A 24,351-nucleotide genomic window follows, 5' to 3' on the forward strand; every position below is an offset into this window, starting at 1 on the left:
CCGCAGGCCAATGCTCTATCCACTGAGCCAAACAGGTCTTGGCCTGTCCACTGCTTTTATCTCATTTCACCACTAACAAAACAGCCCAGAGGATAGACATAGAAGTTCTTGACACACATGGGAATTCCAGGAACCATATCAATGAGGACAGCATCACCAGACTTTAAAATCTTTGGGCCATCTTCTCGTTTTTTCTCAGAATGAGGATGGATCTTCTTCTATCGCTTAGTAAATTTGCAATGTTAGCTGTATGACAATCCAATACAGATGCCTACCCAGCATTGACTTGGCCTGGGTGGTTCAGGATAACCACCTGACCTATGAAGACAGTTGCATCCATTGGTGGGTCATTTTTACTGTCAACAGTCACATTTCCATGACAAACATCCTTGCCAGACATCTTTTTAACTTTGAAGCCCAACTTGTCTCCAAGAAGAGCTTCACTCAAAGCTTCATGATGCATTTCAACAGACTTTATTTCAGTTGTAATGTTGACTGGAGCAAAATTGATCACCATACCTAGTTTGAGAATACCAGTCTCTAATCAACCCACAGGGACAGTATCCATATTGCCAACTTTGTAGACATCCTGGAGGGGCAGATGCAGGGGCTTGTCAGTTGCATGTGTTGGTGGAAGAATGCAATCCAGAGCTTCAAGCAGTGTGGTTCCAGTGGCATTACCATCTTGACAGGTCACTTTTCATCCCTTGAACCAAGGCTTATTAGCACTTGGCTCCAGCATGTTGTCACCATTCCAATAGAAATTGGCAGAAACCTAGTGTCTGGGTTATAGCTAATTTCTTAATGTAGGTGATGACTTCTTTTTTAAGTTAAATTTATGAGGTGACATTACTTAATAAAATTATATAGGTTTCTGACTAAGCTAGAAAACATATGATTTTAGTGATATGTGGGATATAAAACAAACTCATGTGTTTATCAGAGGGAAGGGGGTGGGGTGTAGTATCGTGTTTCCCCGAAAATAAGACATCCTCCGAAAATAAGACCTAGCGCATGGAAAGATAAGACATCCCCTGAAAATAAGACCTAGCGCAACTTTGGGAGAAAAAATTAATATAAGACACTGTCTTATTTTCGGTAAAACAGGGTAAATAAATGGTGGTAGAAGATGATTTGACTTTGGATGGTAGGCACACAATGCAATATATAGACCATGTATCATAGAAATGTACACTTGAAATCTATATGATCTCATTAACTGCTATCACCACCCCCAAATTTACTAAAAATAAAATTTAAAACTTACATAGGTTTCAAGTGTACATTTCTATGATACATCATCTGTAAATTGCATTGTGTGTCCATCACCCAAAGTCAAATTTTCCTCTGTCACCATATATTTGTTACCCTTTACCCTTTACTACTTCTACACACACACACCCCTTCTTTCTGGTAACCACTATACTGTTTGTGTCCATGGATTTTTGTTTGTTTTTCTAGTTTGTTTTATATCCCTCATATGAGTGTAATCATATGGTTTAATGTAGATGCTGACTTTTTTTTTTTAACAACAATCTCATTTCTGTTTTGGCTGAAGGGTGGCTCAGTGGAATCCATTTTGTTAACACCAACATTTGTTGTTTCACACCCAGTGTGTAAGTCAGGAGGGCATGCTCACAGGTCTGCCCATTCTTGGAGATTCTTCAAATTTGGCAACACCAGCCGAAGCAATCAGGACAGCACAGTTAGCCTGGCATGTGACTATAATCATGTTTTTGATAAAATCTCTATGTCCTAAGGCATCAATGATGGTCAAATAATATCTCCTGGTCTTGAATTTCCATAGGGAGATATCAATGGTGATACCATGCTCATGTACAGCCTTTAATTAATAAGTTCCAGGCATATGTGAAAGGTATCTTCCCAATTTCAACAGCCTCTGCTGCAGTCTTTTTGCAGCAAGGTTCAGGAATCTGGAGAAGGGCTTCACACAAATGAATAGAGACTAGACAAGAAATATAAATTTGGAAGGCATTTGGGGGAACCAGGCAGAGGCTTCACCCTCTAGAGCACATGTGTCAAACACAAGGCCCGCGGGCCAAATCCAGCCCGCCAGGCCTTGCAATGTGGTCCGCACCGCGCTGTCATCACTGCACTCCACTGTCAGTTTATGACATTGTCAGTTTATGACTGTTCAGTAAACCATTCGGCCCGCGATTTAGGCTGGATTTTAGATTTTGGCCCCTTCTCTGACTGAGTTCGACACCCCTACTCTAGAGGGGTGGTTCCCCAAATGTCCAGACCCACCACTTTCTATTCACATATTTTTCCTTTAGCAAAGCAGATATACATATCAAAGGTAAGGTTTGGTAAACAATAAAGGATTATCAGGTTAGGGCAGTGGTCGGCAAACTCCTTAGTCAACAGAGCCAAATATCAACAGTACAACAATTAAAATTTATTTTGAGAGCCAAAGTTTTTAAACTTAAACTTCTTTTAATGCCACTTCTTCAAAATAGACTTGCCCAGGCAGTGATATTTTGTGGAAGGGCCACACTCAAGGGGACAAAGTGCCGCATGAGGCTTGAGAGCCACAGTTTGCTGAAAATGAGGTTAGGGGAATTGCCCTCAGCTGTTTGGTAGCAGGTAATAATATGCAGATCTTCAGCCCTGCTGATTAACTTCTAATTAACTTCTCGCATTTATTATGCTAACTACTGTTCTTAGGCTCCAGCATCCTCCTTACCAAGTTTTTGATGGCTCTTTTGTCAACCCCACCACATTTGCAGATTAGATGACCAGTAGTGGTAGACTTGCTAGAACCCACGTGACCAATGATTATGATGTTGATAAGAGGTTTTCCCTTTCCCCCTTTGCCTTAAATGTTGCTATTGTTTTCACAACAGCTGTCTTCTGGTGACACACTGGTTACTCAAAACCAATACTTGTTATTTTACATCTTTTGATTGCAGGGATTCTCAGGGTGTGAAATGATATCCATTGTGGTTTTGATTTGCATATGCCTGATGACTAATGATGTTGAGTATCTTCATGTGTTGATTAGCTATTTCTATATACTTTTATAGAAATGTTTATTCATATTCTTTGCCTATTTTTAAATTGAGCTATTTTTCTTTTTACTTTTGAGTTGTAAGATTTCTTTGTATTCTGAATAGTCTGGAGAGATTATCATATGTATTTTTATTCATATGAATATATAGATATTATATATATGATTTACAAATATCTTTTCACATTATGTGGGTTGCCCTTTCACTCTCCTTGTAGTGTCTTTTGAGGCACAAAGGTTTTAATGGTCATGCCCAATTTATTCTTTTTTAATTTGTTTGTGCATTTTAATTTTATTCTTGCATTCTTTTTTAAAATAATCCTTTATTGTTTAAAGTGTTACATATGTCTCCTTTTTCCCCAATTGACCTCTCCCCAGTCATTCCCACACCCCCAGCACATGCTTTCAACCCCCTACTGTCTGTGTCCATGGGTTCTGCTCACTAGAATATGCATGCATACAAGTCCCTTGGTTGATCTCTTACTCCCCTCATCACTCCGCCACCTCCCTCTGAGGATGGATGTTCTGTTCAATGCTTCTATGTCTGGATATATTGTACATCACCAGTTTATGTTGCTCATTTTATTCCACAAATGAGTGAGATCATGTGATATTTCTCCTTTTCCAATGGCTTATTTCACTTAGCAAAAAGCTCTTCAGGTCCATACTAGCTGTTGCAAATAGAAAGAGTTCCTTCTTTTTTTTCCAGATGCATAACATTCCATTGTGTAGATGTACAACAGTTTCTTAATCCACTCATCTGCTGATGGGGACTTAGGCTGTATTCAAATCTTAGCTATTGTAAACTGTGCTGTATGAACATATGGGGTGCATATATCCTTTCTGATTGGTGTCTATTTTCTTGTGATATATTCCCAGAATAGGAATTACAGGGTCAAATGGAAGTTCCATAATTAATTTTTTGAGGAAACTCCATACTGTTTTCCACAGTGGCTGCACCAGTCTGCATTCCCACCAGCAGTGAAGGAGGGTTCCCTTTTCTGCAAATCCTCGCCAGAACTTGTTTGTTGATTTGTTCATGATAGCCATTCTGAGAGGTGTGAGATGGTATCTCATTGTCCTTTTTATTTGCATTTCTTGGAAGATTAGTGATTTTGAGCATGTTTTTATATCTCTCTTGGACTTCTGTAAGTCCTCTTTTGAAAGTTGTCTATTTAAGGCCTTTGCCCATTTTTTGTGTTGATTGGCTATATTCTTTTTTTAAGTTGTATGAGTTCCCTATAAATTTTGGAGATTACGGTAAACCCTTATCAGATATTATATTGGCAAATATGTTCTCCCATGCAGTGGTCCCTCTTATATTTTTGTTGGTGGTTTCTTTTGACATGCAGAAGTTTTTATTGTGATATAGACTTATTTGTTTATTTTCTCCTTAGTGTCCATTGCCCTAGGAGCTGAATCTGTGAAGATAATGCTACAAGATATGTCTGATATTTTGCTACCTATATATTCTTCTAAGATTTTTGTGGTTTCCCATCTTACATTTGCTAGTAAGTCCTTTATACATTCTGAGTTTATTTTTGTGAATTTTGTAAGTTAGTAGTCTAGTTTCAATTTTTTTGCATATGTCTGTCCAATTTTCACAACAACATTTATTGAAGCATCTTTCTGCAGCTGCAAGGGTTCAGGAATCTGGAGAAGGGCTGCATGTAAATGACTAAACTAGACATGAAATATAAATTTTGAAGACATGGGGGGGGGGGAACTTAGTTCTAGTGACTAAGCTCTTCAAATATCCAGACCCATGGCACTTTATTCACACATTTCCCCTTTAGCTAAGCAGATATACATATCAAAGGTATGGTTTGGTAAAGGATTCAGGTTAAGGGAATTGCCTTTGGCTGTCTATAGCAAATTTCTTTTACTAAATTGCATTGGGGATATCATTTTATCCCTCCATTTACTATAAATAGTAGGTAACAGTATGCAAATTTTCAGTCCTGTTGAAAGAGTCCATTTAAACTTTTGAGGACGTCTGGCATTTATTATGACCCGCTGGACTTAGTCTTCAGAATATCACTCTTTTTGATTTAATAAATTTAACAAGAATGTATGCCATTTTCAGTTTAGAATTTTCTGTTCAATGGACAGGATTGAGTTCTTCCATGTCTTTTTAAATTGCACCCAGGCATCAAAGGAACTAGTTTGCTCGAAACTCCTTTCTGGTCTAACAGTTCTTTGAGTCCCCTTTCCAATCATTGTCCAATAGTTTTTTTATATGGATTCCCTTTTCAATTACTATCCCATGTGATATAACAGCAATGATAATCTAGTTCTGGATGGTAGCAATGACAATGCATGTCCTACCTTCTTTTTCTTGTCTCTTCTTTTGCAACATACAGCAACGCACAGCTGCTGACTGCTAGCATGACGCCTTTACCATCCCCCATTTATTTCTGGATTGTTTCTTCTCTGTCTCCTCAGTGTGTTGCTTGGATCCACCACCTTCTGTGGCTGGAGTAGTCTGGTCAGTTCCTCTCTCAGATCGATTGTTGCAGGAATCCCCATGGCTCGGAGGAATTTTCTGGAAGTATATAAGCATATTCTTGACCATAGGTTAATAAAAGAATCTGTTCTATAAACTAGACTTGGGATCTTTTCATTGTACAAACAGTTTTCCTTTGGCTTATTCTGACACCATGTGTGTCTTGCAGTCAGCATTATAAGTGAAAAAAAAATTAAAGTAAAAATTTAAGTAATTAAGGCTTGATGTAATTTACTTACAGGAGATTACTCCAATATTCCTCCTTTTTTTGTTTTATTTTTATATTATTTTATTAAAAAAATATATTTTATTGATTTTTTACAGAGAGGAAGAGAGAGGGATAGAGAGTTAGAAACATCGATGAGAGAGAATCATCGATCAGCTGCCTCTTGCACACCCCACACTGGGGATGTGCCCACAACCAAGGTACATGCCCTTGATCAGAATCGAACCTGGGACCTTTTAGTCCACAGACTGACACTCTATCCACTGAGCCAAACCGGTTTCAACCCTCCTTTTTTGTTTTAAATAATATCAAGAAGCTTTTAGAAATCCTGCAATGCAGTTTTGATAGCTTTTAATTCAATTATTTGCACAGAAGTATGACTGGTTTTGATTCATCGCATTTAAGTAGCTTTACTATGAGATGAACCATCAGTAAAAAATTATTAATGCTCCTGGAAGAGGTTCCTGCCCAGTACAAATAAGTTCCCCTGAATATTTACTTATTTCAATTTGCCAATTTTAATCAGTCAGAAAAAAGGCTTATTTTCTAACTTTTACTTGTCCTTGGGTATAGACAGTAAATGACACTAATTGAATTTCTGCTGTCAGTCTTTGAAGTATATTCATATGCTTTGTTTAGCGAGGCAAAATGCAAATTATTTACCTTTCTTTTTGAGGCCTAATACATTGACTTTTAACCATAGCTTTCCATATATTTGAAGGGCATTTCCTTTTATCTCCTTGCAGGGTAATCTTTAAACCACATTTAGAGAGCTTCTTATAAAACCTTAAAACCTTTTCCCCCCTTTATTTTACATCAAGCAACAAATGTGGTTGCTTTATAGATGCTGATTGGTACTGTGATGCCTATATATTAAGTGACTCTCTTTTTATTTATGGTGACTACTAATGATCTGATTTAATGCTTGAATAATAACCTTCAATTTACTCTATAAATAGTAGTAGAAGAGATTCTAAAATTTTTAATTTCTCCTTTGAATTATAGCTTCAAATTGACATTTAAAAACAGTATTTTTTTTGCTAGTGCTCAATTGCATATACAGAGGGATCATGTGAAGTCTCAGAAACTATTTCAGAGGACTTTACTAGAATCCAATTGTTTATAAAAATATTGGCTTTTCATAAACTTAATTTATATGAGACTTTGGTTATACAGTAAAAAAGCTAATTTATAAAGTAATTAAAGTAGGCAACTTTATTGAAAAAGTGAAGCAAGCAAACTTATACATTTGACCTCTGAAGTACATATGCCATTCCATACCCCCTCCCCTGGCCTATCTGAAAGCAGGCTATTGAGTGCTATTGCTTTTGTTTTTCAAATTCCACTGCTAAAGAAATATTTAGCAATTTTACCTTGCCCTCTGTTAGAAGCTGAAACCCACCATAACATTCAAAATATATGTATATAAATAAATATAATTATTCATTTTTATTTGATTAAGCTTTCCATATGATTTCAAGTATATTAAATCAGCCTATTTAAAAATTACTTCTTTTAAGAAGAGAGAATAAATTTTTAAATCACTCTAAGGCCCTTGGAATGTTTCAAAAGCCAACTTTGGTTAAATTATTGAAATTTAACTCAGAAAGACTATATATTTCAAATATTATGTTATATATGTTTTATAATTATTCTAAAAGATATAAATTAAATTTAAACTGTTTTTTATATTAAAAATTTGGTTCAGACCATAGAATAATTCTCTTTATTAATTAGACCATATAAAATATTATATTCTAGGTTGAAATTTTACCACAGTTGTTACATCAATATATTTTAAACTACTAATTTCTCCAGATAAAATACAAGAATTATATTCTCAAAAATAAATTTCTCTACTTTATGTATTTTGTTATCATAATTATATGATTTCTCTTAACTTAATTGAACTTTAAACACTTAGAAGCCTTAAATTTTAGCTGGAAATGTTACACCCAGACTTCGTGATCCCCAAGGACCACCAGGAAGCTGAGTCCGATGCAATAAACAAAAGAGCCTTTTCCATGCTAGCATGGGCTCTGTCCCACTCACGCCTACAGCATGGCAGAAGAGAGAGCGAATTTCGCCCAGCCCAGTGGTTTTAATCCAGTGGTGATGTCACTGCTTTGGCTGACCCCGATTGGTTGGGTGAGGGCCAGAGTCCAGTTACAAAATGGAGGATAACTCCGCCCTGCCCCACAGTGGAGTCAGGAGCCCATTCTCGCCCCACCCTGCCCTCTCATTCTCCCCTTGTCTAATGTGCCTGAGTCAAATCATTGACTCAGCCTACTTCCTTTCAGCATAAACAACAAATATAGTTACCAAGACCTTTAGTACCACAGTTCCCATCAGTATTGTCCTCACTGAAGTCCAGTTTCCCTCCTGCAGGCATCAGTTTTCCTCCTGGCCTGTGTGGAGCCCAGGCTAGGGATCTCACAGGTGAGGCCACTAGTTGCCAGGATCCAGGCCATGCAGGAGCTGGGAGTCATGTAGTAGGTCTGGGTGCCATCTACTTCAACAGCAGTGGGCGTGCTCAGGATAACAGTGTAGTGTCCCTTTGAGTCCTTGGGCAGTGAATTTCTTTACTCACACTGAGTTCCCGGGCTACAGGGTCTGCAGTGGGCACTGGCAGTGCATCTGGAACAAGCAAACTGCAGAGCCTGTAAGGACTTGAGCAAAGGAATGGTTACCATACATGATCCCCTCCAAAAAAAGGGGAAACTTGTCCCAGTAAGGGGTACACCTGGCCCTTAAGAGGGCAAAGGACAGAGGGTTGGTCCAATTTTCACCGATTCTAGGACACATTTAGTTAAACCCCTTTTCCAGAGTCTCACTTTTGCCTGTCCTAAGGCTAGAGCTATACTTTGAGATACCTTGGCTACAAAGGTGAGGCTGTTATCTGATATTGGCAGCCCAAATCTAGGTATAATCTTCTGGAGTAATCTCTTGACTACAGTGGTGCCTCGCATAAAGAACGCCTCGCACAGCGAATGCTGCACACAACGAACTTCATTTCATGATTCATACAACGGACTTCGTTTCACACAACGAAGTCGCCCGAGCTTCCACGACCGCTTTGCCCGAGCTTCCACGACTGCTTCGCCCGAGCTTCCACGATCGCTGCCGATGTATTGCATCCTTCCGCGCAGGCACTGCAGGCAGTCGTTAGTCACTGCGCTTAACTTAAGCACGTATCGCGGCAATCGTTCTTCATTACGAATTAAATCATGCACGTATCACGGCAGTCGTCCTTTTAAGTTAAACTCAATATTTTTTTTATATCATGGCTTCTAAAAAAAGCAGGAAGGTGATTTCTGTTGAAATGAAACAGGAAATAATTAGAAGGAGTGAATGTGGGGTAAAACAGTGTGACCTCGTCAAAGAGTTTGGCCTCAGCAAGACCACCATTTTCACCATTTTGACAAATAAGGATGCAATCAAATTAGCCAAAGTAGCCAAAGGAGTATCAAAACTATTTCATGAAAAACATAGGTCTTCAATCCACGAGGAAATGGAGAGGCTATTAGCGATTTGGATTAAGGACAGGCAGGTGAAAGGTGACGTAACAACCCAAGATATTATCTGTCACAAAGCCAAGAGAATTTATGACGATCTAAAGAAAAACGTCCCTGGAAGTAGCAGCAATCAAGATAATGAAGAAGAATTCAAAGCCAGCAGGGGGTGGTTTTTTAGATTTAAGAAAAGGTGTGGAATCCACAGCGTTACTATGCATGGTGAGGCTGGCAGTGCTGACAAGAAAGAAGCAGAAAAGTTCTCTATTAACTTTCAAAAATGTATTAAGGATGAAGGATACTGCCCACAACAAGTGTTCAATGCCGATGAAACGGGTCTTTTCTGGAAAAGAATGCCGAGCAGAACCTTCATTACAAAAGAGGAGAAGAAATTGCCAGGACACAAAGCCATGAAGGACAGACTTACCCTTATGTTTTCGTCTAATGCCAGCGGAGACCTCAAGATCAAACCTCTATTGGTTTATCACTCTGAAAATCCAAGAATTTTTAAGAAAAATAACGTTATTAAGTCCAAACTGCCCGTCCATTGGAAGTCCAATCAAAAAGCCTAGGTGACCCAAGTTATCTTCAACGAATGGATTCTGGAAACCTTTGCTCCTGCCGTGAAGAAATTCTTGCTGGAAAAAGAACTGCCGCTCAAAGCCCTTCTGATTGACATAGGGGCATACTTGACAATGCCCCTTCTCACCCAAAAGACCTAGAGGAAATATTGCAGGAAAATTATCCTTTTATCAAGGTGCAGTATTTGCCACCAAACACCACATCCATTCTTCAGCCAATGGATCAGCAAGTTATTGCGAACTTTAAAAAAACTCTACACTAGAGCCCTCTTTAATAAGGTGTTTGAAGAATGCGAGTTTGGTGGAGACAATATGACTGTCCGAAAGTTTTGGAAGGAGAAATTTGATGTCCTTATGGCAATACGACTTATACAGAAAGCCTGGGAAGAAGTGTCACAAAGGACCCTCATTTCTGCTTGGAAGATGCTTGTGCCTTCGTGGACCCAGAAAGAAGCAGTAGTTGATGACACAGAAGTGGTGAAGGACATCATCACAGTGGCCCAAAGGTTGGAATTAGAGGTAGAGGAAGAGGATGTAGAGGAGCTTATTGAGGAACACGAAGAAGAGCTGACAACTGAAGAGCTCCAAGCACTTCTGGTCCAGCAACAGGACAATGCTCAAAGGGAAGCGTCATCTGATAATGAGGAGCAACAATCAAACAATCAACCAATCCCAACTGCTGAAATCAAGAACATCCTGGTCAAATGGAAAGCAGTTCAGGAGTTTACTAATGCCCACTATCCGGATTCAGCTGAAGCAAACAGGATCAACGATCTTTACTCCGATACTCTTGTCCGTTATTTCCAGCAGATGTTGGAGAAAAGAGAAAAACAAACGACTTTGGACAGGTTTTTCATGAAACCATCGGCCAAAAAGCAGAAAATGGATGAAGATGTGCAAGATTCGGTAGACTCTACTTAGTCTGTCTTAAAATTAAAAAAATGTGTGTGTGTGTTTTTTTTTAAAAAATTATGTTTTTAGATGTATCTAAATAAAAATAATAACAAAAAATTTATCTTTTTTTATGTCATCTTAGCATATTTTATGCTACAGAACGAATTATTTTTTTTAACATGTATTGTTATGGGAAAACGCGTTTCACATAACGAACTTTTCGCATAACAAACTTGCTCCTGGAACGAATTAAGTTCGTTGTGTGAGGCACCACTGTACAATAGAGGCAGTTTCTGTCTTAGTGGGGTATATATACTTCAACCTAATCTGAAGTGTCTACAAAAACTAGACCTTAATGCTGGTGGTTTAATCTCTGAAATCCACCTACCAATGCTCTCCTGGGGAAGTTCCCTGGGACCCAAATTCCCAGGGGGACCCCCTTATCTTGCTTAGCATTTACCTGTTCACAGACAGTACTTCTAGCAACTCTGCCTCACAGAAGTTGACAAGTCTTGGTGACACTTAAGTGGGTAACTTGGTGTCACTGGGCAACTTTGACCTAGAGCTTCTGGGACCAACAGTCTTGTCATCTGGAGGGTCCACCAATCATCTGGTCCTTCAGTGGCTTGCTTCTGTTCAGCCGATTCCTTCTGGCTGCAGTTGGTAACCCTCTTTTCTCTGTGGATGGCACAGTGTCTCCATCAAAGGGCCTGGATTAAAGCCAAAAGTTCTGGAACTGTGCCCAAATGGTGTGGTCCAGGGTGACTACCACTGCCCCTGCATATCAGGTCCCATCCTGAATGTAACTGCTCCCATCCGTGAACAGTACCTCGTCACCTGGAAGCAGGCTGGCAGGGTTGATGGTCAGAGTCTTATGAATCCGGACACAGTGCTGGTCCAGGAGAAAAGCTTGGCCCATCTACGTTAGCTCCTGGCCCAGAGTCTGCTTATCTGCCTCCTTCACCAGCAATGCTGTGGTGGCCACTGCCTGGAGGCATGCTGGCCACCCCGCTGCCACAGGGTCCAGTCTCTTAGACAAATAGGCAACAGGTCTCTTCCAGGGACCTAGAGTCTGAGTGAGAACCCCTTTGGCAATGCCCCTTACCTCACTCACGTAGAGGTGGAAGGGCTTCATGATGACTGGCAAGACTAGGGCATATGCTGAGATAAGAGCCTTCTTTAGCTCCTCAAAGGCCCATTGTCCAGTTCAGCAGCTGTGTTCCTTCAGTACGTGTTCCTTCTGAGGTCCACAGTCCTTCTTCGATGTCCAAGTAGGCTCTCTGCTTTCTACAATAAACATACTAATTACTTCCTATTAGTTGCTGGCCTTTTATAATTTCAAATTAACTTCTAAACCTTCTTTCTATATCCTTCAGAAATACATAATCATGGTTCAAATTTTAAAGAAAAGGCAAGGGAGGATGGAGCAGGTCCAGTAACCCGTTCCCAGGCCTCTAACCACTTGAAATTTAAAATGCCACATTTTCCCTACAGATACAGATTTATCTGCATTTCTAAGCCCCCCTTACACCGCACCCCCCCCCCCCCCCCCGGCAGAACATCGGTGAAAATTATCCAAGCAGTCTTGGGGGGTTAAATCATACAAATAATTGTTTTCACATTTTTTTTTAACACAATTCTAAATAAATTATAAACCTTTGTGATGAAGTCTACTTAAATCTCTAAAGTAGACACACATGACTGAAACCAAAAATGACTCCCAAATTTTACAAAATACAAGATGCAGGTACAAGCCCAAATTCAAGCTTACAATGTGATTACAAATGACAATAATGGCATATAAAGTAAAACAAAACAGATCAAATATAAAAGTTTCATATGTTACATTAAAACATTACTTCAGAAAAACTGACTTCAAAAAAATACTGCATCACTGACTTAAAATTATTTTTTTAAGTGTAAGCGTCATATACTTTCTCATCTGACAAATGAGAATAAATCAATCCTTGAGATCTTTGATCATTACTGCTTATTTTTAACATATGTAATACAGTTCAGCCTGCCATATTCTAGGCATTTAGCTACTGCAATTAACTCTTCCTAATTTAATTTATACTTTGAACTTTTAAAGCTGGCAAGTCAAATATATTTGGCATTTTTTAGATTAATAACATTACATTTCTAAGAAAAATACAAGAAATAATAATTAAGAGCCTCAATTCTGTTCTCCAGATTTTTGATGAGGCAAATCTAAACTTTACTTTACTATGTCTTTTTCTTTCTTTTTTCTTTTACATTCTGCTTCTTAGGGAGGAGTTTCAGCAACAGATCTGGTCAATCCCTGTAGATCACTGGAGGAGGGATTGGACAAAGGGAGCCATTCAAATGCAAATGAACACATTCTTTACCATCTAGTCCTGCCTCAGGGTGGAAATTTCAAAAGCTGCTTACAATGCCTAGGGAAACCAGTTTTAATTTATCTTCCAGTTAATCTTCACCATTTTTAAAACTCATTCTGTACACAGAAAAGAGTTTAAGCACAGCCCAAAACTATGCGCACTTGTTTTGAACTGGCCTTTTCCCTTTTTATGAGCACAGAAATTCGAGGTGCATAAAAACTTTCTTGAGGAGTGGCTTTGCCACGTGTCTCCCCTCCCCCACCTCCTGCCTGCTTTGCGGGGAGAGAGTAGCAAATTTACAAAGAACACAGAAACAGACAGAGGGCTCCTGAGAACAGTCTTCCAACTCCGTGGAAGCCAAACCAAACAATGGCCTCACTCCAACTGGTGGCCCTCTGACATTGAAAGCTGGCCACCTGCTAGAACGAGTCTGCCATTGGCCATTCTGGACCTCCACAACAAAGAAAATCACAACAACCAACAAGAGGGCACCCAACATCAACATTTCAACTTAAAACCAGACTTGGGAGAGGTCCACTTCTCTCCCACCTTTACAAGAGCACAGAAATTTGCTCATGAGACCTCTTCTCCTAGACCCGATGCAGCCACACCGGCCCAGGCCCCGGAGCGAGGCTGATGCCACCGCTGCCCCAGCCACGCTGCTCGGGTGGCCCTGAGGAGGAAGAGTGGGTCGCCCCAGGGGCTTCCTGGCTCCACTTCCCCTTCTCCAGGCAGCCAGCAAAATTAACCCAGGTGCCTGCTCCCTGAGCAAGGCCGCCACTTCCCAGCCACGCTCCAACGCACAGACTGAGCCCCGAGGAAGCCCCCCCCTCCGACCCAACGCCACCAGGGGGCCCCCGCGCTGCCACGCTGTCCACACTTCGCCGGCTCCATCCTGGGGCGTCATGTCGCCCGCCGATACCAAACTCAGACCTGGGAAAGTCTCCCGTCAATTTACCGCAGGTGAGGCAACGGCTCACGCAGCTCACCTCGTCCTGGGAGAGGCTTCCATCCCTCTCTTCATGTGAGGGTCCCTCTAGGAGAGGATTCCACGTCTCTCCTGACTGAGGGACCCTCCCAGGAGGTCAGAATGTCTTCAGAATCCTCCTGCCTGTGGCCTTAATGGCGCGTCCTCCAGACCTATTCGGGCACCAATCACAGGAGGGATTTCCAAGTCCCTCTAGAGCGCTCACACACTTACTGCGGCCAGTCAGGCTCTCCGGATCGGAGTCCCTCATGGTCCTGGCTGGGGATCCCAGGGGATCCCAGACGAGCCCCCATCTGTTACACCCAGACTTCGTGATCCCCAAGGACCACCAGGGAGCCGAGTCCGATGCAATAAACAAAAGAGCCTTTTCCATGCTAGCATGAGCTCTGTCCCACTCACGCCTACAGCATGGCGGAAGAGAGAGCAAATTTCACCCAGCCCAGAGGTTTTACTCCGGTGGTGATGTCACTGCTTTGGCTGACCCTAATTGGTTGGGTGAGGGCCAGGGTCCAGTTACAAAATGGAGGATAACTCCACCCTGCCCCACAGTGGAGTCAGGAGCCCATCCTCGCCCTGCCCTGCCCTCTCAGAAAGTTAAATACTCAGCGTTTCTCAGGTTAATAACACCTTCACATTTGTAAGGACACATTTCAAATAAAATACAAGACATATTTAATTAATAGATTCAATTATGTCCTCTAGATTTTTCATATGAAGCAAACTTAGATTAACATTTTAGTATTTTGCCTAAGTTTTCCAGTTTGTTGGAGTAGAATTGTTTGTAGTATTTTTTTTTTTAAAATAATACTCTGTATGTCTATGGGGTTGGTTTTTACTTCACCTCTTTCTTTTATGGTCTTGTTTATTTAGGTCCTCTCTCTTTGTTTCCTGGTGACCCTGGCTAGAGGTTCATCAATCTTGTTATTTCAAACAACCAGCTTTTGGTTTTATTGATTTTTTTAATTTTTTCCCATTTTTGATCTCTATATAATTTATTTCCATTCTTATCTTTATTATTTCCTTCTTTCTGCTTATGCTGGGCTTTTCTTGTTTCTCTCTTTCTACTTCTTTAACTTTTAGGGTTCGATAATTAATTACCATTTTTATTTATTTATTTATTTATTTGAGATAGGCCTGTAGAACTATGAACATTTCTCTCAATACTGCTGTAACTGTGTCAAATAGATTTTGGATTGTTGTGTTGTTATTGTCATTTGTTTCCAAGATTCTTTTTATTTCTTCTTTGATCTTTTTCATAACTCAATGATTTTTTTAATAACATGCTATTTAGTCTCCAAGTGTTTACTTTTTTTGTTTTTATGCCATTGTGATCTAAGGAAATGCTTGTTATCATTTCTATCTTTTTGAATTTGAAGAGAATTTGCCTGTGACCCAATATGTTGTCTACCTTTGAAAATGTCCCATGTACACTTGAGAATAATGTATAATCTGTTGCTTTGGGATGAAATATTCTGAAGATGTCAATTAATTCTTTCTGATCCAGTTATTCATTTAGCATTGCTGTTTCTTTGCTGATTTTTTGTTAGAGGATTTATCTAGTAGTGTCAATGGCGTATTAAGGTCCCCTACAATGATTATATTCATGTTGAGCTCTGCCTTGATATCTTCCAGAAGGCTTTTTATGTATTTGGGTGCTTCTGTATTGGGTGCATATATGTTTACCAGAGTTATATCCTCTTGTTGAACTGTTCCCTTTAGTATCATGAAGTGGCCCTCCTTATCTCTTGTTATGGCCTTTGCTTTGAAGTCTACAGTATTTGATCAGATATAAGTATTGCTACCCCAGATTTTTTTTTTTTATTTCCAGTTGCCTGAAATCCTTTCACTCTTAGTCTGTGTGAGTCCTTTCACTCTTAGTCTGTGTGAGTCCTTTGTTCTGAGGTGGATCTCTTTTAGACAGAAAATATGTGGGGCATGTTTTATTATCCATTCAACTACCCTATATCTTTTGATTGGAGCATTTAATCCATTTACATTTAAGGTTATTATTGTTAAGTACTTCTTTATAGCCATTTTTATTCTTTATTCCTGTGTTCCTTCTTTTTCTACTTCTTTTTATAGCTGTCCTTTTAGGTTTTCTTGCATTGCTGGGTTAGTGTAATAAACTCCCTTAGCCTTTGTTTTTGTCTGTGAAGCTCCTGATTTAACCTTCAATTTTGAATGATAGCCTTGCTGAGTATAGTATTCTTGGATTCAGACCCTTGCTCTCTACCAGTTTATATATTTCATTCCATTACCTTCTGGTCTGATGTGTTTCTGTTGAGAAATCAGTTGATAGTTTTTTGGGAAATCCCTTGTAGTTAGCCCTATGTCTCTCTCTGACAACCTTTAAGATTCTTACTTTGTCATTGATGTTTGCCAATGTAATTATGATGTATCTTGTTTTTTATCTTTTTGAGTTCATCTTATTTGTGACTCTGTGTGCTTCTTGGACTTGTGTAAATTTTTTCTTTCCCCAAATTAAGGAAGTTTTCTGTCATTTCTTCAAACAGGTTTACTTTTCCTTGCTCAGCTTCTCTTTCTGACACCCCTATTATGAGGATGTTGTTTTGTTTTGTGTTGTCCCAAAGCTACCTTAAGCTTTCTTCCTGCTTTTTAAGTTGTTGTGTTTTCTCTCTCTCTCTCTCTCTCTCTCTCTCTCTCTCTCTCTCTCTCTCTCTCTCTCTTTTTTTTTCTCTCCCAGTTGCTGCTCAGCTTGGCTGTTTTTTTGTTCCTTGTCTTCTAATTCACTGATGCAGTCTTCATCTACTTCTAGTCTACTGTTGAAGCCTTTCATTGCATTCTTTATTGTAGCTATGTCATTCTTCATTTCCTCTTTATTCCTTTTCATGATGAAATTCTCATTCTGCTCCTAATATTTTTCATTGAGTTGTGTGCACTTGCCATCCAGACATGTAAGCATCTTAATAACCATTACTCTGAATTCTTTCTTTGATAAATTACTTGCCTCCATTTCAAATAATTCATTTTCTTGTGGTTCCTCTTATTCTTTACTTTGGGGATTGTTTCTTTGTCTATCCATTTTCCTGTAACCTTTTAATTGTTTCTATGCCTTAGATTCAACTGCTTTGTGACCGAGGTTCTTTTGGAGATGGTCTTATGTAGTTGGTGACTTTTGTGACCCAGTGGTGCAGTCTCTCAGATTTCCTGAGCTTGGTGTTCTAGTGGAGTCTTTACTTGAGCTATTTGAGTTCTCCTGATGTAGTCGGGTCTTGAATGTTAGTTTCTTTTTCATAAATGAAGAGTCTTCATGGGTTGTCTTACAATGTGAGTCACCCCCAGCCTCATCAAGCAAGCTGTTGTGATGTGCTTATGGGACCGGCTCTTGTGAAAAGGGTTGCTTGAGGTCTCACTGGTATGCATTCAAAATCCACCATCTGGGAGAAAGGGGTCTCGGAGCCTGAGACTTAGGTAGTGTGACTCTAGCCAATGGTGTGTGACTCTTGCTGGGGTAGTATCACTCTGCAAATCACTGTGAAGTTCCCGGAGCCCATAATAGTGTGAGGCAGCTGTCCCATGGTCTGTGGATAAGGAAGTGGTACTTTGGCTAAGTTCATTTTATTCTGTGAATTATGAAGGGGCCCAGGAGCCAGTGGCTGGGGATGCAGGAATTTCGGAGTCTGTGGCTGAAACAAGCGCAATCTTGTCTGGGCATGGAAGCCCTCAGTAGCTCACCATGCTGTCCAGACACTGGTCACCAGGGAGCAGGGAGTTGCATTTTCTGTGGTTTGTGCATACACCCTTGGTTAGAGGTGCATATGCAGTGGCAGCTCACAGAGGGTCTCAGGAGCTGCCTGCCAGGGTGGTAGGCTCATGGGACCCACATTCTATTGTGGCCCACATGCTGGTGTGACATCCACAGTGTTCAGATGCCAGCTGCTGGAGAGCGGGGAGTCTTGGTTTCTGTTGGTGGAGCTGTGTGCCCTTTGTTGGAGTGGCATTCACACAGTGGTGGCTTACAGAGAGTCCCAGGAGCTTCCTGCTGGGGCAGTGTGGCCATGTTGCCCATGTGCTGAAGTGATTTGACCACAGTGACTATATGCCAGGGAGCAGGGATCTGTAGTTTCTGCTGAGGGAGCTATGTGCTTTTAGAGGTGGATGTCCTGGGGTTTGCAGGTCTGTGGGAGAGGCTGTATGACTTTGGCTGAAGTGGCTTCAGGTTCCCAGGCATTGTCCAAAGCCAATCTGGTTGGTGGTAAGGCTGGGTACCTAGTGGAGGCCACTCTCCCCTTCAGGATGGCATGGGCTTCGTGCCCAAGCTCTGAAGCCCTGGCAATGTCAGCAACTGTGACTGGGACTCCCTGTCCAGGAGAGCCTGGTCTTTTAGCCCCTGATACTCCAAGATTTAACTGTCCCTCACTCACACACGCATACACCACACACATCCACATGCACTCCTTTCACTCTCTCCTTCACTCGTACCCTCTTCCTGCTGTCCTGACAGCTGCCATCTTCCCAAATGTATTTATTTTATTTTGTTGTTTGTGCTTTTGGAATAGTTTCTTAATATCATCTAATATCCAGTTGCGACAGTGACTTTCAAAGCATAGATTTATAATTATTGTGGATGATCAAAATGAACTTAGTGGGTCATGACTAGCATTTAAAAATATAAAAAATAATTTATCACACAGTAAAGTTAAATATTTTTGAAACATTTCATTCATATACAGTATACATATGATATATATATATATATATATATATATATATATATATATATACTATATACCAGTGTGTGTGTGTGTGTGTGTGTGTGTGTGTGTGTGTGTGTATGTGTGCTTGGTAATAATGTAAAGTGTATTTCTTATTTTAGGGGTTGTTTTAAGAAATGTTTGAAAGACCACTTAAAGTTATAGGGCCATGCCCCAATGGCACTATGAAAAATGAATCAATGCTGAAGCCTTTATCCCTGGCCATTAGCATTCATTCTCTCTCCCTTGAGGAACGTCAGCAGGGAGGGGGAAAGTAAGTCCTACCTATTGAGGGAACATCTAGACTTCATGGATACAGTCTATAAATAATCGACACAAAAGCTGGAAATCCCATTTGACAGATATGCTTTTTGAGGGCGGTCGTAGAGATCAGCTAAAAATTTGAGCAGAAGCTATCCTATTGTAGTTGAGCCTTGATTGTTGTTGGCATATCAGTGGATGGAATTGACCCCAGGCTGATTGGCTGTGAGGACTGGCCATGGAAGCAGTGGACAAGCTGTTGTATGTGGCTGACCCCACAGAGTGGGATTAGCTTTAGCAGAGCTCTGGTGTTTCCTGAGTCCACCCTTTTGGTTCATCATTTGTGGAGCTAAATGGATGGTACTCTGGTGTCTGAAGGCAGTCACTGGGTTTGTTTTTTCTATGGCCTCTTGAGAGGGGTTCCAGTGAAGGCTGCTTGTGCCATCTGGCACAGGCAGCAGAGTGATCTGCAGTTGGTAGCTTGTTGTACTAGGCATGGAGGCACTTAGGAGAGGCTGTGCTGTGAACTGAGGCTGACTACCTCTAGTTCCAGTCTGGGGGTCACTTACCAAGTGTACAGGGTAAGGTGTGGCTAGCTGCTGTTTGTTTGGGGTTTCTGGCCCTTTTGGAAAATTTATAGAAATCCAAAGCATGTGTGGAGGCTAACTGCTTACGAATAACAGCAGCTAAAAGAGGTCCCAGCCTATGAACAAGTTGGTTGGGGTGTGTTCTCATGGAATCATCAGGGTGGGGTGATTTTGATGCAGACTTGAATTTGGCACCCCCTGAGCCTGCAGGCTGGGTTGTAGCGGGGTGTTCTAAAGAACAAGGCAGCCCTAGTTGGTTTAGCTCAGTGGATGGAGCATCGCATGTGGACTGAAAGGACCTGGGTTTGATTCTGGTCAAGGGAAGATGCCTCCATTGCAGACTCCTCCCTGGCCCAGGCCCATGCAGGAGGTAACCAATTAGTGTGTCTTCCTTGCATCGATGTTTCTCTCTCTGTCTCTTCCTGTCCCACTCTCTAAAAATCAATGGAAAATTATCCTCAGGTGAGGATTTTTAAAAAAAGAAAAACAATGGCTCTCACCTGCTGGCTTTGTTGAGGGATGATTCAATAAAAAACAAAATGTTCAGAGAGAACTGCCCCTTCAATTTTCCCTCTGAAACCAGACTATTTAGCCCTTCCATAGCATGTCCCTGACATTTGAGTTGATGGAATGCACCTGACAGTGGGTAAGTTTGTGTGAAAGTCCTTTAAGAGAAATTCCTGGGACTCCAGCAGTCCCCACTCTAACCCGGGTGGAATCTTCACTGATTTTCACAACCAGGTGTTGTATGGACTTCTCCAAACAGGTGTTCTGGGATGGGGATCCTGGCATAAGACTGGAATCCCTCACTTTTCAGTAGAGATACCTGCAGCAGAGATATTCCTCCCAATTCTTTACCACATGTGGATTTATGATAAGCCTGGTTCACTTCTCCACCCCCTCTTAGAGACTCAATGTGGCTTCTTCTTTATACCTTTAATTATAAGAGTTATTTTCAGCTAGTCTTTGGGTGGTTCTCATTGGTGGTAGTTTAATAATTTGGTTGTAATTTTGATGTAGTCCTGAAAGGAGCCAAGCACTGTGTTTACCTACTTTGCCATCTTTATCAGAAGGCCTGTCCATTTGGATCATAATTATCCATTCATTTGTTCTACAAATCCAGAACACTGGAGATGATAAGCACAATACAAATGTAATAGTCACCAAATTTCACATTCCTGTTGCAGAATTTATCCTGTAAAGTGGGTTTCCAGTCACTATTGAGTTTAGTGGGGTTTCTTCAAGAAGGAAAAATGCTTTCTGGAAGTATTTAGCAACTGCTGTTGCTGTAGTCATATGCTAGGGGAATGCTTATACCCAATTAGAATAAATACAGATCATCACCAGTACATATTTATATCCTTAAGAGGAAGGTAACTAGAAAAAAATCCACTTTCCATACCTCAAAATATTTTTCATTAAACCTCATAGTATTTATTTATTTATTTATTTATTTATTTATTTATTTATTTATTGACTGACGGTTACAAATGTCAAATGTCCCTCATTGTACTGCCCTTTGACCCCCCTACCCCCCATCAGTCTGTGCTCCACCCCAGGCCTACTCCACACCATTATGTATATAAGTTTTTTGGTTAATCTCTTCTCATCTCTCTACCCACCTCCCCTGTGAGATCTTCCAGTCTGTTCCATTCATCCAAGATTCTGCACCTATTTTGTTCATCTGTTTATTATGTTCATTTGATTTTACATATACATGATATCATGTGATATATTCTCCAGGTCCATCCATGCTGTCTCAAAGGGTGAGAGATCCTTATTTTTTACAGCTGCATAGTATTCCAATGTGTAATAATACCACAGCTTTTTTATCCACTCAGCTACAAATGGGCCATTTGGCATGTTTCCAGATCTTAACTATTGTAAATAATGCTGCATATATTCTTTCTGATTGGTTTTTCTGGATTATTAAGCTTTATTCCTAGGAGTGGGATTGTTTTTTTTTTTGTTTGTTTGTTTTTTTTTGTTTTTTTAGTTATTTTAACAGAGATTGAAAATGAAATTCTAATTTTGTATCAGTACTTTTGGCATTAAAAGAATGTTAAGTAGAACCATTTTAATCTTACTTAGCTTGACCATATATAATATTTCTTTTTTAAAAATTTATTTTTATAAAATTCTATCACTTTCACAATCCTTTTGTAACTTTCATAAATCTTCCAGTTTTGTCCTATCTTTTTCCTTACTTATTCTGGAACAATCATTTTATTTTAGGAAAATATTATTTCCTTATCCTTTGTCAAAAATCCATTTCTATTTCTCATGTCTTTTTTCCCCATAGGCAAACACATCTTACTTTTAATATACAATTATTTTCCATCACCATAATACACTCCTCTTTGTTCTCATCACTTTCCCAGAGATTCTACCTCTTAAAATTCAAATTAGGCTTTGTCATAAATGTCTGAAATTTATTCTGAGTCATCTTGTGTCCTCCTAGCCTTTCAAAATGTCACACTAAAGTCTCCAATTCATTATTCTGTCTGTTTTTCCACCATGTCTTGTAGCTTCCAAAGCTAGCAGAGCAATGGACAACCACATACCCTTTTCTAATTTTAGCCCTTCTTTAGTATTTAGATTGCATTCATTATTTAACTTAGTACACTTCAAGCTTTCCAGTAACCAAAGACATTTGTAAACTATTTGCTGAAAATTTCATGCACAAACTCTTTTATCCTATTTATCTCTAGTTAAATCATTTGTTTTTAACAATTTTATTTTACACTAGAGGCCCAGTGCATGGATTCATGTACCAGTGGGGTCCCTCAGCTTGGCCTCCGGTGATTGGGCTGAAACTGCCTCTCTGATATCTCCTGAGGGGTCCCAGATTGCGAGAGGTTGTGGGACAGGCCAAGGGACCCCCACCAGTGAATGATCATGACTGGGGAAGGACTGAGGGAGGGCTCCAGGGCATGTCTGGCCCACCTTTCCCAGACCTGATCAGGGCCAGCTGGCTGAAGAAGGACTGTGGGAGGGTGGCCAGCTGCAGGAGGGCTCCAAGTCATGTCTGACCTGTCTCTCTCAGTCCCAATTGGCTAGACCCCAGCAGCAAGCTAACCTACCAGTCGGAGCATCTTCCCCTTGGCAGTGAGTGTGTGTCATAGCAACTGGTTGAATGGTCAAATAGTTGGGCACTTAGTTTATTAAGCTTTTATTGTATAGGGTTATTTCTACAGATTTCATGAGACTTTAAAGTGATTAGCCATGATCTAGATTATTTTTCTTGCTGATAAATTTTGTAACAGAGAAACTATGAGCTTATATTACCAATAAACCCAAGTAAAATGAGAGTGGTATGTTTGCATTATTTTACAGTGCTAATAACTCTAAATACATTTTTGTTTTCTTTAAACCAACAACCTTAAGTTAGCTTCAATTTACTAAAGATTTATCCTAGATCATGTGTACTTTAAAAGCATTTGAGTTAGTTTCCATTATACTTTATGTATTCATATGATTGTTTGTTTTTCAGCTGATTAAATAGGGTTCCTTTACAATTGAATTTTAAGTTTACAAATTAATTTTCTCCATATCATTCAGAGGTAGAAAATATCATTATGTACATAGACATATAGATAAACACAGACAAAGATAACATAGCTTTCACTTTAAAATATTATTTATGTTTTAGGTACAATAATACAAAACTCAGAAGAAAAAGTGTATCCAAATTATGCTTCTGATATATGAACTATGTCTTTTACTTTTAAAAAATATATTTTATTTATTTTTTACAGAGAGGAAGAGAGAGAGATAGAGAGTTAGAAACATTGATGAGAGAGAAACATCAATCAGCTGCCTCCTATACACTCCCTGCTGGGGTAGTGCCCACAACCAAGGTACATGCCCTTGACCAGAATCAAACCTGGGACCCTGGAGTTTGCAGGCTAATGCTCTATCCACTGAGCGAAACCAGTTTCGGCTGAACTATGTCTTTTAGAACCTTTTACAAATCAATAAAATCATGTGTTCCATTATGTTTGAGAGTTTTGAGATCCTCTCTTTTAAGGGTGTCTGTTATGGTGGACTTATCCAAACAGATTCCCTTTTTGAAGAAGATGGATGACTTGTTAAGAAGCTTAAGCAAACAGAAACAGGACACAATAAAAATTAATAGAAAGCAAATGTGAACCTGAAATTCGGAAAGCTCAGGATGCAAAAGGAGTGGCTTCAGAAGGCTTAAACTTAAAGGGATCAGCATTCATAGAGCGGGAAGAGAAGGAGATGACACTAGAAGTGGAGACTGAACAAAAAGATGGTTGTTACTCCCCTCCCTTCAGAAATATAGACTAGAGGCCTGATGCACAAAATTTGTGCAAGGGGCTCGGCCCTCACAGCTGTGGTGGCTTGCCTTGGTGGCTTGCCTCAGCCCTCACAGCCCCGGCTTCATCCAGAAGGTCATCTGGAAGGATGTCCAGTCTAATTAGCATATTAAGTTTTTATGATTATAGATGGGGGAGGGGTAAAAGAGGCCTCAGAAGCCATTTTAACTCCCCCCCCCAATTGTTCACTTCCATTAATTTAGAGTCCTCAATATGTTTGGAAGCCTGAAGGTACTAATTAAAATAGTTTGTTTTGCTTTAAAGCCACAGTTTTCTAATTTAGTTTTAAGAAAAGCAATTTTTGTGTCAATAGGTCCCCATAATGACTAGTGTAGCTATAATTTGCA

General features: G+C 40.0%; 1 protein-coding gene and 1 pseudogene across 2 annotated transcripts in view; one reads left to right on the forward strand and one right to left on the reverse strand.

The window, feature by feature from the left end:
- Window positions 1-24,351, forward strand: part of ARHGEF9 (Cdc42 guanine nucleotide exchange factor 9) — a 306,848-nt gene that overhangs the window by 18,999 nt on the left and 263,498 nt on the right. The window lies entirely within an intron of this gene.
- LOC311614849 (elongation factor 1-alpha 1-like) lies at window positions 57-14,017 on the reverse strand (annotated as a pseudogene). Its single transcript has 3 exons — window positions 13,958-14,017; window positions 1,517-1,843; window positions 57-793 (listed from the first exon to the last, which is right to left on the reverse strand). The product of its transcript is annotated as an elongation factor 1-alpha 1-like (transcript).

Source organism: Pipistrellus hanaki (genome assembly GCF_964339955.1).
Source record: "Pipistrellus hanaki genome assembly, chromosome: X".
Lineage (NCBI taxonomy): Eukaryota > Metazoa > Chordata > Mammalia > Chiroptera > Vespertilionidae > Pipistrellus > Pipistrellus hanaki.